We start from the raw sequence: 14,804 nt of genomic DNA, 5'->3' as shown, positions 1-14,804 counted from the left end.
AAAGTCACTTGTAGCTAATCAATCCATTCACGCAGAACTGTTGTAATACGTGGACCACCTGTAGCTAAATTCTCTTAAAGGACAGTTAGGATTTTTCTTTAAATATCAGTTGTAAAGGACTCAGAAGGAGTTCGAATTTCCTCATGTATTAAGCACAGACTTACCGCTTTGTAATTTTGAAACTTATTTCCCTGTTTTTAATATGAAGATCGTGTGTTTTATGGATATCTGAAAGAGTTTCTTGGAGATTGATTAAGCATGCATAACCTGATCAGTTGCAGAGGGCCCCTGTGCTGAATGAGGTTTTATTTCATTTTTTTGTCTTTTCTAGTTAAACTGTAAATTCATCATAATGTTTGTTGAGTCCCAAACTTGCATCTTCCCTATACACCTTTTCAGCCTTCTTTTCCATTTACTTGACCCACCAAGATGTCAAATCATTGCATATTAGTTTAAAAAGAGCTTATAAAATGGTTTCCTAACTGTTGTTTGATTTAGATTTTTGTTCAATCAGCTGCGGAAACTTGTCACTTTCCGCAGCTCAAGTTTCCGCAGCCATTTTGTTGAAGACTATGTTACAGGTGTCCAATGGAGAATCGGCCACATGGGAAAGATGCAAATGACATATACATGGAGCGTGTCCCCTTGGTTCAGCCGAATCACTCACAAACAGCCATGGTCAAGGACGGTCAAAGGAGTGGTCAAACAAAGAGTTTTGCGGTGGCACGGCTCTGTTTTTCCCACATGAAGTTTTGCGTGGCAAGTTCCTCAATCTCCGAAGGTGTGCTAACACCTGTGGATCAAACCGTGAACCAAATCGAATAGCCACCACTCCATAGATTTATTTTTCATGATTACCATACTGCTAGATCTCAGGACGTGGAGATTTACGTGTCTATTTGGCAGCGTAGAATTTAGGAATCAGTTATAACATCTTCAGTTATAAATAACGCGTTATCATACGCTTGATAGTTAGCTTTTCATATGTAATTTTGACTGTTGTTACGATCCCCTGTGTCGTGCTTTACCTTTGTCTTATGACTGCACTTTAATATATGAGAAGACAACGTTCTTAAGTTCAATTTGTGACTGAGTATTGATTGGCCGAGGTTGTAGAGGGCCCCTGTACACCAAGGCTCTGTATCTATTGTATAGTTTCTTATTTTCTTTCATTATGTTACTGCTTTTATAATCATTTACTTGTATATATTACACTGTCCTGATATTCATGTTTACTGATGTCCATCTTTTCTTTTATGCTTTCTCATGATTGTTAGCTGATCAGTATTTTTCTTTCAGGTTCTTGTAGGCAGCCCGGGAAAATTACATAGTTTTAATGACTAATGACATGAGATCATCTTGTCCTTTCTGCTGATTCATTTTCTGAGTTTTAATTCCAGCATTGTCATTTCTTTCAGTTCTGCTTTGCTTATTTACTTTTATGCAATTTAGATATCATATTACTCATTTGTTTATGATTTCCTTCCTATAGCCAAGCGACTCAAATAGTGAGGAATCAGAATATTACTTGATGTAGTATGATTTAGTTTACTTTCTTGCAATTTAGTGATTAAATTACTTATTTCATTTTCAGGAATTGAAATATGAATGAGTAGTTAAATCTTAGTTTCATTTTATGCAATTTTATTTCCTGCAATTTAGATATCATATTACTCAATTTGTTTATGATTACTTCCTATAGCCAGAGCGAGTCGAAAGGTGAAGGGTCAGAATATGAGTTGAAGTAGTGTGATTTAGTTTGCTTTGCTTACAGTCTTTGAATTGCTTTTAGTTCAGTTTTATTTTCTTTTTATACAGCAGTAAGGATACTGGCCTTCACTGTCACTAGTTCACTGTTTTGGTACATTTTTATTTTCTTTTGAGAATTGATTTCATCACAGCCAGTTTGAAACCTTTTTGAGAACTTTAAAGTTTGGAAAATCATTGTAGAAATCACCATTACCATCCATACTTGACTTTCAATTCTGCCATCTCACATTAGGGAATCAATAGAAGATAAACCCAAAAACAAACCAAAAACTCAAAAACGACAAAGAACTAAGAAATCGGTTATCTTGCATATAAAGTGCACTTCACTTCAGCAGATTACGACTCTCGGATTGACATTTTAAATAGAAATTTAGGACACACTAAAGTGACCAAACATTTTTGCGCCGTTGTCGGGGAAGTGAAACTAGGTAGCCAATTTCTTAAAAAAAAACAAGAAAATTTCAAGGAAGGTAAAAATTGATAACTTCTCAAAGTATGCTCTCCTCTTGCACCTAGTGTGATCTGGAGGATCAGAAAAGAGAGTTATTGGTTTAATAATTTCTTGAGTATGCTCTCTTCTTGCACCTAGAGTGACCTGGAAGATCAGAAGAGAATTATTAGCCCGACTTGAAGAAAAATTAAAAAAATGACATGCATAGAGCAAGAGATTCTAGGGGAAGGTTTTTAGCTAGGGCCAAGAGTTCGATTTTTACAACTCCATCTACTTCAAGGAATAGACAAGAGACACCTCCATCATCTCCAACTCACACTCCTAGCCTTAGGATTCCTGGAATTCAAGAAGCAGTAGTTGAATTAGGAGACTCTCCCACACTATCCACCGAATCTGAATTAGGAAGAGACCCTTTCTTTACTTCTACAGGAAAACACATTGTAATTGAAGAAGTAGAATCACCTGAAGAAGAAGAGGGAGAAATTCCTTCTCGTTCGCCATTAGTAGAGGAACCAGAGGACTCTGAAGTCTCTGAGGAAACTATCATGACAGAGGAAGTAGTAAACAGATTTGGTAGAGGTAGAGGTAGAGGATGAGGAGGAAACAATGGAGGAGGTAGAGGTAATAATGGTGGGAATAGGGATGGAGATAACTCATTCGGATTTCCTATAGTTGATGAGGATTCTCGAGCAACAATGAAAAACATCTCACCATCTGTCCTCCCAAACTTTCATGGGTTAATAAATGAGGATCCTGAAACATTTCTATTTGAGTTTGAAGTCGTGTGTTGAACTTATGATTATCTGGAAGACGCTCAAAAACTCAAATTGTTTCCTTCAACATTGAAGGGAGCTGCTTTGAAATGGTTCATGGGATTAGTCACTCAATCCATTAGGACTTGGAATGATATGAAACAAAATTTTTGGATAGATACCTGGACTATTGTATGCCCACCAATCACAAGGATGAGGTATTCAAAATGGTGCAAAGAGAAGATGAAAACTTGGAGGATTTACTTGAAAGATTTCAATACAACCTGAAAAGAGCAAAAATGAATAACTTAGATGAGGAAACCTTGAAAGCCCTTCTATTAAAAGCCATTAGAAATGAATGGATAGATATTTTGAACATGATGGGAAAAGGAGATATATCTCAACTTCCACTTCATGATATAGCAGAGCTATGTGTCCATCTCTCAAGGGGAAAATATAAAACTGGAAAAGGGCCTAGAGATCCTTCTCTCATTAGAGCAAACAAATCTACAACTGGATCAGTAAGTAGGGCTGAGATTGGAAACATGCTTGATGAATTCAAAACTAATATCTTAGGGATTCTTAGTGAGCAACTAGACACCCTTAAGATACAAAACAAGCAGAAAGCAGAAGCTGAAGCTTTGGCCATCCTTTGCCCAAAATGTAGAAAGAAACATGCTCTAATGGAATGTCCCTTGGACACAAAAGTTGTAGAAACATGTGTGATTTTTTCAGAAAACCATGAGACCAAGGATTGTCCTTCAATTCCTTGGCTCAAAGCTGTCTTTCAAGAAGATCCAAATTCAATTGAGTCTCTCTGTTTTGTTGCAAGGAGACCTTGGCAGGGGCAACAAAATCAAGGGTTTAACAACTCTATGAACTTTCAACCCCCACCAAATTGGAATCCTTGGCAACAACCTTGGTCCCAACTTCAAAATCCTTTTCAATCATGGGTACAAGGTATGCAAAACCCTTACGGGATATTTGTTCAATTTTATCAATATCCTCCATCTTTTAAAAATCAACAAAATCCACAACTTCCAAATCAAAATCCACAACTATCATTTCCATTTCCACAACAACAACCTTCTCAACAGAATCCAAATTCTCAACTCTTGCTTCCATTCCAACAGAAGACAAATCAACTACCTTCCCAGCCATTGCCGAACCCCGACAATAAAAACCCTCAAAATGCTTACATGGTAGAAGGACAACAATTTCCTACCTATATGATTGTTCCTCTTAATGATGTACAACTCAGATCTGGTAGAGTTTTAGATAAGCCTTCTATAGATGCTCAAAAGCAAAGCATTTATGAGGAAGATTCTCTTGAAGCCAATAAAGGTTCTGAAGCATCTCTTCAAAACCCAAGCACTCAAAAAGAAAAAGAAAAAGATTCAACCCCCATAACTCCTATAGTTGAGCAACCTGCATCTTCATCCACACCTCCTTTTACTGAAAGATTACAAATTGACAAAGGGGTGGAAAAACAAATCTTGTTGCCTGACTATGATTTTCTAGATGACTTAAAGAATGTGTGTATCAAGATTCCCTTGTTACAAGCCATTAGAGAGATTCCTATTCTAGCAAAAACAATAAAGGAGTTGAGTCTTAAAAGACCAGGAAGGAAACCAAGAGATACAAGAAGAATCCACCTGGTAGGAAAAATTGCAGATATCATGATGGGAAAAATTACTATGCCGAAGTATGTAGATCCCGATAGTCCAATTGTCAAAACACACATTAATGGGGTAGAAATTCCAAACACTTTGATTGATTTAGGGGCTGCTATCAAAATTATGAGTAGACAGACTATGGAACAGCTAAAACTTCCTAATCTTCTTTTTACACCTACTTTACTGCAACTTGCAGATCAATCAATTATCAAACCAGATGGTGTATTAGAAGACATTTCGGTCTCCTTAGATTCTTGGGAATATCCAGTGGATTTCATGATTTTAACTCCCAAGAGTAATTTAGGAGGACACCCTCTCATCTTAGGAATACCTTGGCTAGCCACAGCTGATGCTTTTATCAGTTGTAGATCTGGGGATATGTATATTTCTGATGGTAATTCGACAAAGAAATTCAATCTGTATCCTCCAGCAAAAGCAATTACAGAAATAGGAGATAATGAGTGGGTTGATGATGAGGATACTATACAACATGTCTTTACCATTTCTGAAATCAGTGAAGATAGTCAAATTCTGAACACATTAGAAAACTTTGAAACATCTTCAGAATATGACCACACACAATTTTAGATAGATTCTGACATTGAGTATCTATCATCTAGACAAATGTCTCTTTTCTCTATGGAAGATTTTGGTAGTTCCGCCATTGAGATATTTCCAGGTAAAACATTGAATATCAACAAAAACTTGGAAAAATCACAACAGGGAGAGCTAACCAAAATCTTGCAAAAACATTCTACTGCATTTGCATGGGAGTATACTGATATGAAAGGTATTGACCCTAACACTTGCATTCATCACATCTACATCAAGGAAAACAGTAGACCAATCAGACAACCTCAGAGAAGGATGAATCCAAACCTTAGGTAGATAGTGAAAGAAGAGCTCCAAAAACTACTCAATGTAAACTTCATTTATCCAATTTTAGATAGCCGATGGGTTTCTCCTTTGGCTATAGTACCTAAAAATAATGGTAAATGGAGGGTATGCATTGATTACATGGAATTGAACAAAGAAATTTTGAAGGATCACTTTCCTTTACCCTTTATCGATCAGGTATTAGATACTCTAGCAGGCAAAAAGTACTTTTCATTCTTGGATGGTTTTAGTGGCTATAATCAGATTCAGGTAGCACCTGAAGATCAAGATAAGACCACATTTACCTGTCCATGGGGAAATTTTGCTTACCGAGTACTTCCTTTTGGATTATGTAATGCACCCGCAACATTTCAAAGGTCAGTACTAGGAATCTTTTCTGATCTAATCCATGATTGTGTAGAGGTTTATATGGATGATTTTACAGTTTATGGTGATTCATTTGAAGAGGCATTAGATAATTTGGAAAAAGTCCTTATAGGTGTAAAGAAACAAACCTTTCATTGAGTCATGAAAAATGCTTTATGATGTTTACTGAAGGTATTGTTTTGGGACATCATATTTCAGGGGATGGGATTAAAGTTGATAGATAAAAAGTTGAAGTCATCTCCAAGTTGCCTATTCCAAATTGTCAAAAAGATGTTAGAATTTTTCTGGGATTTACTGGATACTATAGAAGATTTATAGAAAACTTCACCAAAATAGCATCTCCACTCTTCAAATTACTTACAAAAGACTGTGAATTCAAATGGGATCCTGATTGTCAATCCGCATTTGAAACTTTGAAAACAAGAATATTTGAAGCACCCATTTTGAGAGGGCCAAATTGGAAACTTCCTTTCCATATTTCTACAGATGCTTCAGATACAGCTCTAGGAGCTGTGTTGGTTCAAAAGGATTTAGTTCCTTATGCCATTTACTACACCAGTAAAAATTTGACTCCCACTGAGTTGAACTATACTGTGACTGAAAAAGAGTTCTTAGCTGTTGTTCATGCAATCAATAAGTTTAGACATTATATAACAGGCTATGAAACTTTTGTCCATACTGATCATTCTGCAATTAGATATCTAATGAACAAACCTATTACTAATGGCAGAGTTACAAGATGGCTCTTACTTTTACAATAATTCAATATCACTGTGTTGGATAGACCAGGGAAACAAAATATAGTAGCTGATTTTTGTCTAGGATCCAAAATACTAACGAAGATTCTCCTCAAGGCATGTCATGATGAACCATGCGGTGGACACTTTGCTGACAAAAGCACGGCCTATAAAATCCTTTCTTTAGGATATTATTGACCTTCCCTCTTCAAAGATACAAAACAATATGTCAGAAGGTGTGACAGCTGCCAAAGAGTTGGGAGACTGACTCTTTCAAATGAAATGCCATTACAACCACAGGTACTCATCAAACCCTTTGACAAATGGGCTTTAGATTTCATTGGACCCATTAATCCACCATCTAAACAGAAGAAGTATATATTGGTATGCACTGATTATGTCACTAAATGGGTAGAAGCCAAAGCATTACCTTCTGCCACTAAAAATTCAGATGTTAATTTTCTTTATGAGGATATTTTTACTCGTTTTGGTGTCCCAAGAGAAATTGTGATAGATCAAGGAAGTAAATTTACATCTAACTTGATGGAGAAGTTGATGGAAGAATACAAAATCAAGCACAGAAAATCTACTCCTTACCATCCGCAAGCAAATGGCCAAGTGGAGTCTACAAACAAAGTTCTTGAGAGCATCATCACCAAAACTATCCATCTACATAGAAGAGATTGGGCAGAAAGGCTTCCTGAAGCCTTGTGGGCCTACAGAACTACATGGAGGAATACAACAGGACATTCTCCCTATGAACTTGTTTATGGGAAAGAAGTCCTGCTCCCCATTGATTTTCAAGTCAAGACTTTCAAGATGGTAGTTCAGTTGGGGATGAATCTATCAGAAGCCCAAAAGCACAGAATGGAGCAGCTGAAAGAGCTAGATGATATCAGACAAGAAGCAATTTTAAGAATTGATCTAGTTCAACATCAAGGAGCTAAGTGGCATGACACATACATCAAAGAGAAAATGTTTGAAGAGGGAGATTGGGCACTACTGTTTGATTCCAAGTTTAAAGACTTCAAAGGTAAATTTCAGACCCATTGGCTTGGGCCATATGAGATAGACAAAGCCTTTAGCAATGCAGCGGTAAGAATCAAGACCATTGATGAATTTCAAACTCCTCTTATTGTGAATGGCCACGATTGAAAATTTATCATAAGCCACTCTCAAAAGAGAAATTTTTCAAAATATTTCAAGAGAATTCTGCAATAAGGCTGGTGAAGAAGAATCCTTCTTCCCCACCAGCCTAGCCTTTGTTTCTTTCAGTTTAAAAAAAAAAAAAAAATGTATAAGCCTGAAAACCAATCACAGATTGGCGGTCTTATACAGAAAATATAGAGTGAAAATCAGGGACACCTGACACTCTATATTTTCCAAAAAAATTCTTCTCTCCTTCTTTTTCCATCTTCACTCCACTTCATTTGCCATTCCACTCCATCTCCATCTCATTTTCATTTCACTTCACTCCGCTTCATCTCACTCCATTTCATTCATTTCATTCCATTTCATCAATAAATGTCCCTTTCAGGACCATTTTCACTCAGTTAGTTATTATTTAACTATCTTTGTTCAGCTAAGTGGGTGTTGTGTCAGTTTCCGCATTTGGTAGCAGTTTCCGTAGCCAGAAGTAGTTTCCACAGCCACCACTCTGTTTTTCAAAATTTACAGTCAAAATCTTAGTGCAATAATCATGGAAATGCAGGTGTGATTGAGCATATGCTATGAAGATATGGAGTATCTCCAGACATCAATAAAGAGCAGTTGGTTAAAAGCTAATGGACAAAAAATGACAAGGTTCCCAAAGGTATGAGCAAAAATTTCTTTCAAATAGCAATTAAAGTCACGATTTTGCATAGTTGTCAAACCATAAAAGCTCTACTATGTGCAATGATCATCACGATAGCTCCATTACCCATTACCATCCCACGATATTATTTCGCACACCATGCATTCATTTCTTAATGGTCTCAAGATTGATTTTCGGGTTTAAACTCATAGTCGCCTGCACTTTCATACACCACCTGTAATCATGAGACGTGACCTATCTCATTACGGCTCCTCTCCACCGCATTTTTCGTAGCCATTCATTAAACGTGTAACATTTCGTATGCAGCCGTTCAGTTCAAAATCCTGACTCCTCTTCATTTCCTTACCATTCTATTAAGACCATCTTCTTCACATACGCCTGCACTTCATCTTGTGAACTCACCATGGCTGCTCATCCCCTGTTCCGCTTGTAATTCTGAAACACTCTGGTTACCTGCTATCCATCTACCGATTGCAGCCACTGTATTTTTTCCATAAACCCTGCAACCGAGCCACCTTCCCTCTGCTAAACCCTCACACGCAATTGAATTTTTAGTTGAAATTCAAAACAGAGGAAAGAATGGGATGATTACTAAGGGCAGAACCAGAAGGACCTAAATATTTAGAAGGTTACCCTCAAGCAAAAGATTTTCTGAAGAAAGCAAAATGGTTACGCTTCATCCAAATATTTAAGGGCCATAATAAAGAGGTAACCAAAGCCTTTGCACGGTCTTTCGATGGCCAGATGGTGGAAATTGGAGACTTAAAGCTCACAGTCACTGAAGCAACAGTAGCAGCTGCCACAGCCTTACCCCAGGAAGGTGAGCGATGGTTTAAAAACAAAAGCATGGACGAACGAGCATGGAGAATTATGCTACAAAACCCAAGTATGGACGTTACTATGTTTACAAAAGGAATTCTTGTTCATGCATTGAAAGAAGAATGGGTCAGCCTACTGTTAGCTATCCAAAAGTTTATCACTTGCGAAGGACGCTTTGGTTCAATGTACATGTACCATGCTAGGTTGTTGATGAACATCTTAGAGAGTCAAACTCTTAATTTTCCTTATTTCTTACTGCTGAGTTTGAAAAGTATGAGTACCACAGTCCAAAAGCACATAGGAAATATAGAACCTCATCTATATCATAATGGACTTGTAAAGATTCTCATTGAAGACCAACTGAAGAAAAACAAAGATACCTGGGAACAATTCTTAATAAGAAATTACTTTCAAGAGCCATCTGAGGCACCTGAAAGTAGTACACCAAAGACACCGAGAAGAAGTAGGAGAAAAGAAAAGAGTGCCATAGTCCAAGACTCTCCTACTACCGAAACTCAAGAAGTTGGTCAAAAAGAAAAAGAGAACAGAACTAAGGACAAGAAACAGAGAAAATTGAAAGGCAAAAGAAACATAGAAGAAGTCTATCAATCACCTGAGCCATCTATAGAGGAATACTATCAAACATTGTCTAAGAGATTAGTGCATCTTCAAGAACAGACTGTTACAACAAAGAAAAAGGAAAAAGGAAAACAGAGCATAGAAGAAGGGAGTACTAGTCCACAGTATTTAAGAAGAAGCAACAGGCTTACAGGAAGGGGGAGTAAAACACAAGTAAAATAGCCCCACTTCATTGACTTGGGTGGGGAAACACCTATGAAACCTCCAGCGGGCCGTAGTCCACCTCGTCCTCAACCAAGTATTGAAACTAGTCCTCCACATGTTGATGAAAGCCCTTCTCGGCCAGAGCTAGAAAGCAGTCCTCCTCCTCCACAAGACTTTGAAGTCAGTCCAAGAAAAACACCCAAAATAGATCCCAGTCAACAGGAGGTGTATGACTACCTCGAATCTTTAGAAAAGACAGCTGCAGGCCCGAGTACCACTTTGCCCCACATGACACCAGATGCACAAGTTCAATCCTTAAAGCAAGAAGTGTTTGAATTAGAGGTTCTAAACAGGCATATCAAGCAAGAAAATGAAGCACTTAAGGAGCAGAGCAAAGTAGATAAAGTTATTCATGATAATACTATGCTTCATTTGGGACTATGGCAAAAGAAGAACAAGAAACTAAAGAAAAAGTGCAGAAAGTTGAGCAGAGAATTGATCAATCTCAAATTCATATGTCTGATAAGGAAACCCAGGATGGTGGTAGCACCAAGAAAGAAGAAAAGAGGACTAGATGTCCTAGCAGAGGCTTCAGAACATATTGATTAAAGGGGAATGACTAAAATTTTGGTTGCATGAGGACATGCAACACCTTCACAGTGGGGGTATGTTGAGTCCCAAACTTGCATCTTCCCTATACACCTTTTCAGCCTTCTTTTCCATTTACTTGACCCACCAAGCTGTCAAATCATTGCATATTAGTTTAAAAAGAGCTTATAAAATGGTTTCCTAACTATGTTTGTGACTGCTGTTTGATTTAGATTTTTGTTCAATCAGCTGTGGAAACTTGTCACTTTCCGCAGCCAACTCAAGTTTTCGCAGCTATTTTGTTGAAGACTATGTTACAGCTGTCCAATGGAGAATCCGAACACATGGGCAAGCTGCAAATGACATGTACATGGAGCGTGTCCCCTTGGTTCAGCTGAATCACTCACAAACAGCCATGGTCAAGGACGGTCAAAGGAGTGGTCAAACCAAGAGTTTTGCGGTGGCACGACTCTGTTTTTCCCACGTGAAGTTTTGCGTGGCAAGTTCCTCTGTCTTTGGAGGTGTTCTAACACCTGTGGATCAATCCTTGAACCAAATCGAACAGCCACCACTCCATAGATTTATTTCTCATGATTACCATACTGCTAGATCTCAGGACGTGGAGATTTACGTGTATGTTTGGCAGTGTAGAATTTAGGAATCAGTTATAACATCTTCAGTTATAAATAACACTTTATCATACGATTGATAGTTAGCTTTTCATATGTAATTTTGATTGTTGTTACGAGCCCACTGTGCCGTGCTTTACCTTTGTCTTATGACTGCACTTTAATATATGAGAAGACAACGTTCTTAAGTTCAATTTGTGACTGAGTATTGATTGGCCGAGGTTGCAGAGGGCCCCTGTACACCAAGGCTCTGTATCTACTGTATAGTTTCTTACTTGCTTTCATTATGTTACTGCTTTTATAATCATTTACTTGTATATATTACGTTGTCCTGATATTCATGTTAACTGTTGTCCATCTTTTCTTTTATGCTTTCTCATGATTGTTAGCTGATCAATATTTTTCTTTCAGGTTCTTGTAGGCAGCCCGGGCAAATTACATAGTTTTAATGACTAATGACATGAGATCATCTTGTCCTTTCTGCTGATTCATTTTCTGAGTTTTAATTCCAGCATTGTCATTTCTTTCAGTTCTTCTTTTCTTATTTACTTTTATGCAATTTAGATATCATATTACTCATTTGTTTATGATTTCCTTCCTATAGCCAAGTGACTCAAATAGTGAGGAATCAGAATATTACTTGATGTAGTATGATTTAGTTTACTTTCCTGCAAGTTAGTGATTAAATTACTTATGTCATTTTCAGGAATTGAAATATGAATGAGTAGTTAAATCTTAGTTTCATTTTATGCAATTTCATTTCCTGCAATTTAGATATTATATTACTCAATTTGTTTATGATTACTTCCTATAGCCAGAGCGAGTCGAAAGGTGAAGGGTTAGAATATGAGTTGAAGTAGTGTGATTTAGTTTTCTTTTCTTACAGTCTTTGAATTGCTTTGAGTACAGTTTTATTTTCTTTTTATACAGCAGTAAGGATACTGGGCTTCATTGTCACTAGTTCACTGTTTTGGTACATTTTTATTTTCTTTTGAGAATTGATTTCATCACAGCCAGTTTGAAACCTTTTTGAGAACTTTAAAGTTTGGAAAATCATTGTAGAAATCACCATTACCATCCATACTTGACTTTCAATTCTGCCATCTCACATTAGGGAATCAACAGAAGATAAACCCAAAAACAAACCAAAAACTCAAAAACGACAAAGAACTAAGAAATCGGTTATCTTGCATATACAGTGCACTTCACTTCAGCAGTTTACGACTCTCGGATTGACATTTTAAATAGCAATTTAGGACACACTAAATTGACCAAACAATGTTCATAATCATTCTAGTACTAACCTTGTTTATAGTGCAACTTTTATCATTTTTTCACTAATTCAGAATAGCTTCTTTTAGTGCAGAATAGTTTCTTCTTGCTTAATTTCTTTATAATATTTATCAGCAGTTAGAAGTTAAAATTTAGTAGTCTAATTTAGTTTATTTCATTTACTTCTTTACTAGTCTTTCAATTTTTAAATAGATGATCAGTGCCATTATTGTTCTTGTCATTTTATTGCTAGTTTATTGACTCATGGTGTTAATGAATGTTTCTGAAGAGCCCTTCTAGTTGATATCTCATCTTAAACTAAGTGGTTGAATACTTCATTCATGCAATGAGTCTTTTGTGCATTCCTGCATTTATTTTCTCTTAGAATAATGAAGTACAGAAATCCTCAAATGTCATCACAAGGATATTTTCTCCCAAAATTGAGAGGCAAGGTAATTAAGTATTTCATTTAGCTTTGTTTCTATGGTAAATTAAACACTAGATGCAATTTCACTTTCAGTTTTTAAGATCATGATTTGGGAATAATGATAAAACAGGAATAGAAACTTTGTTTTCATTTCTTACTTAAACTTTTCTCTCAATTCTTCCTTAAGCTCTTTTGTTTCTCATTTTTAGATTTTTAGCAGTCCTTACAAAAGTTAGATTTAATATTTTGATAGTTACATTGTGCATCATTAGGGATTAAAGCACCCAAAAACCCCCAAAACAACATAAAACATAAAAAAACGAAGTACGAAGGGTCATTTAGCACAAACAGTGCACTACACTTCATCAGTTTACGATACCCGGATTGATAATTTATGTAAAGATATTTAGGACACTAAGTTGACCAAACATTCTGGCATCGTTGCCGGGGAAGTGTAACTAGTTAGCCTTATCTCTTACATTTAAAAAAAATGACATGCGTAGAGAAAGAGACTCTAGGGGTAGATTTATAGCGAGGGGCAGAAGTTCGATTCCTACAACACCATCCACTCGAATGAAAGAAAGAAAAGACACACCTCCATCCCAAACTCATACTCTCAGCCATAGGACTCCTGAAATTCTAAGGGAAGATATCGAATCAGAAGAATCTCCTACTTCATCTACCAAGATAGTCCTAGGGAAGAAAAATTTTGAATCTCCAACAACAGGGATAGTTTTTCTTACCTCCACAGGAGAGCCCATTATAGTTGAAGAATTAGGAGTACCTAGTGGAAAATAAGAAGTAAAACCTTTCTCCCATAGTCCATTAATAGAAGAACCAGAGGAGGAGGGAATAACCTTACAAGTTGAACCCTATACTGACTCTGAAGAAACTATAATGGCAGAAGAGGAACAAGATGGAAAATTCTCACTATTTGGAGGAGGAGGTAGAGGGAGAGGTAGAGGAAATAATGGAGGAGGTAGAGGTAATAATGGGGGAGGCAGAGGAAATAGGGAAATAGATAACTCTTTTGGATTCCCTATAGTGGATGAGGAAACACATGCCACAATAAAAAATATTTCACCTTTTGTCCTCCCAAACTTCTATGGGTTGAGAAGTGAGGAACCTGAAACATTTTTGTTTGAGTTTGAAGTCTTGTGCAAAACTTATGACTATCTAGAAGACTCTCAAAAACTTAAATTGTTTCCTTCAACAGTGAGAGGAGCTTCTTTGAAATGGTTCATGGGATTAGTCACTCAATCCATTAGAACTTGGAATGACATGAAAAAGGAATTTTTGGATAGGTACTTGGATTATTGCATGCCTACCAATCATAAATATGAGGTGTTCAAAATGATGCAAAGAGAGGATGAAAACTTAGAAGATTTGATTGAGAGATTCAACTATAATTTGAAAAACAAAATATGAACAATTTAGATGAAGAAACTTTGAAAGCTCTTTTATTAAAATCCATTAGAGATGAGTGGATAGATATCCTTAACATGATGGGGAAGGGAGATATCTCTCAACTTCCATTGGGTGATATAGGAGAACTATGTGTTCATCTCTCAAGAGGGAAATATAAAACAAGGAAAGGGCCAAGAGATCCTTCTCTTGTTAGAGCAAACAAATCTGCAACTGGATCTGTATGTAGGGTAGAAATTGGCAATATGCTTGATGAGTTAAAACTGGCAGTATAGAGAGCCTTAGTGAGCAAATAGACACCCTTAAAATTCAAAACAAGTAGAAAATAGAGGCTGATGCTTTAGCCATTTTTTGTCCAAAATGAAAAATAAACATGCTCTTATAAGGGAATGTCCT

The sequence above is a fragment of the Pinus tabuliformis genome, chromosome 4_2, assembly GCF_031772625.1.
Source record: "Pinus tabuliformis cultivar Carrire ecotype Pingquan chromosome 4_2, CPIR1, whole genome shotgun sequence".
In the NCBI taxonomy this organism is placed as follows: Eukaryota; Viridiplantae; Streptophyta; class Pinopsida; order Pinales; family Pinaceae; genus Pinus; species Pinus tabuliformis.
The sequence above is the reverse complement of the archived record's forward strand: the minus strand, read 5'-3'. Positions refer to the sequence as shown.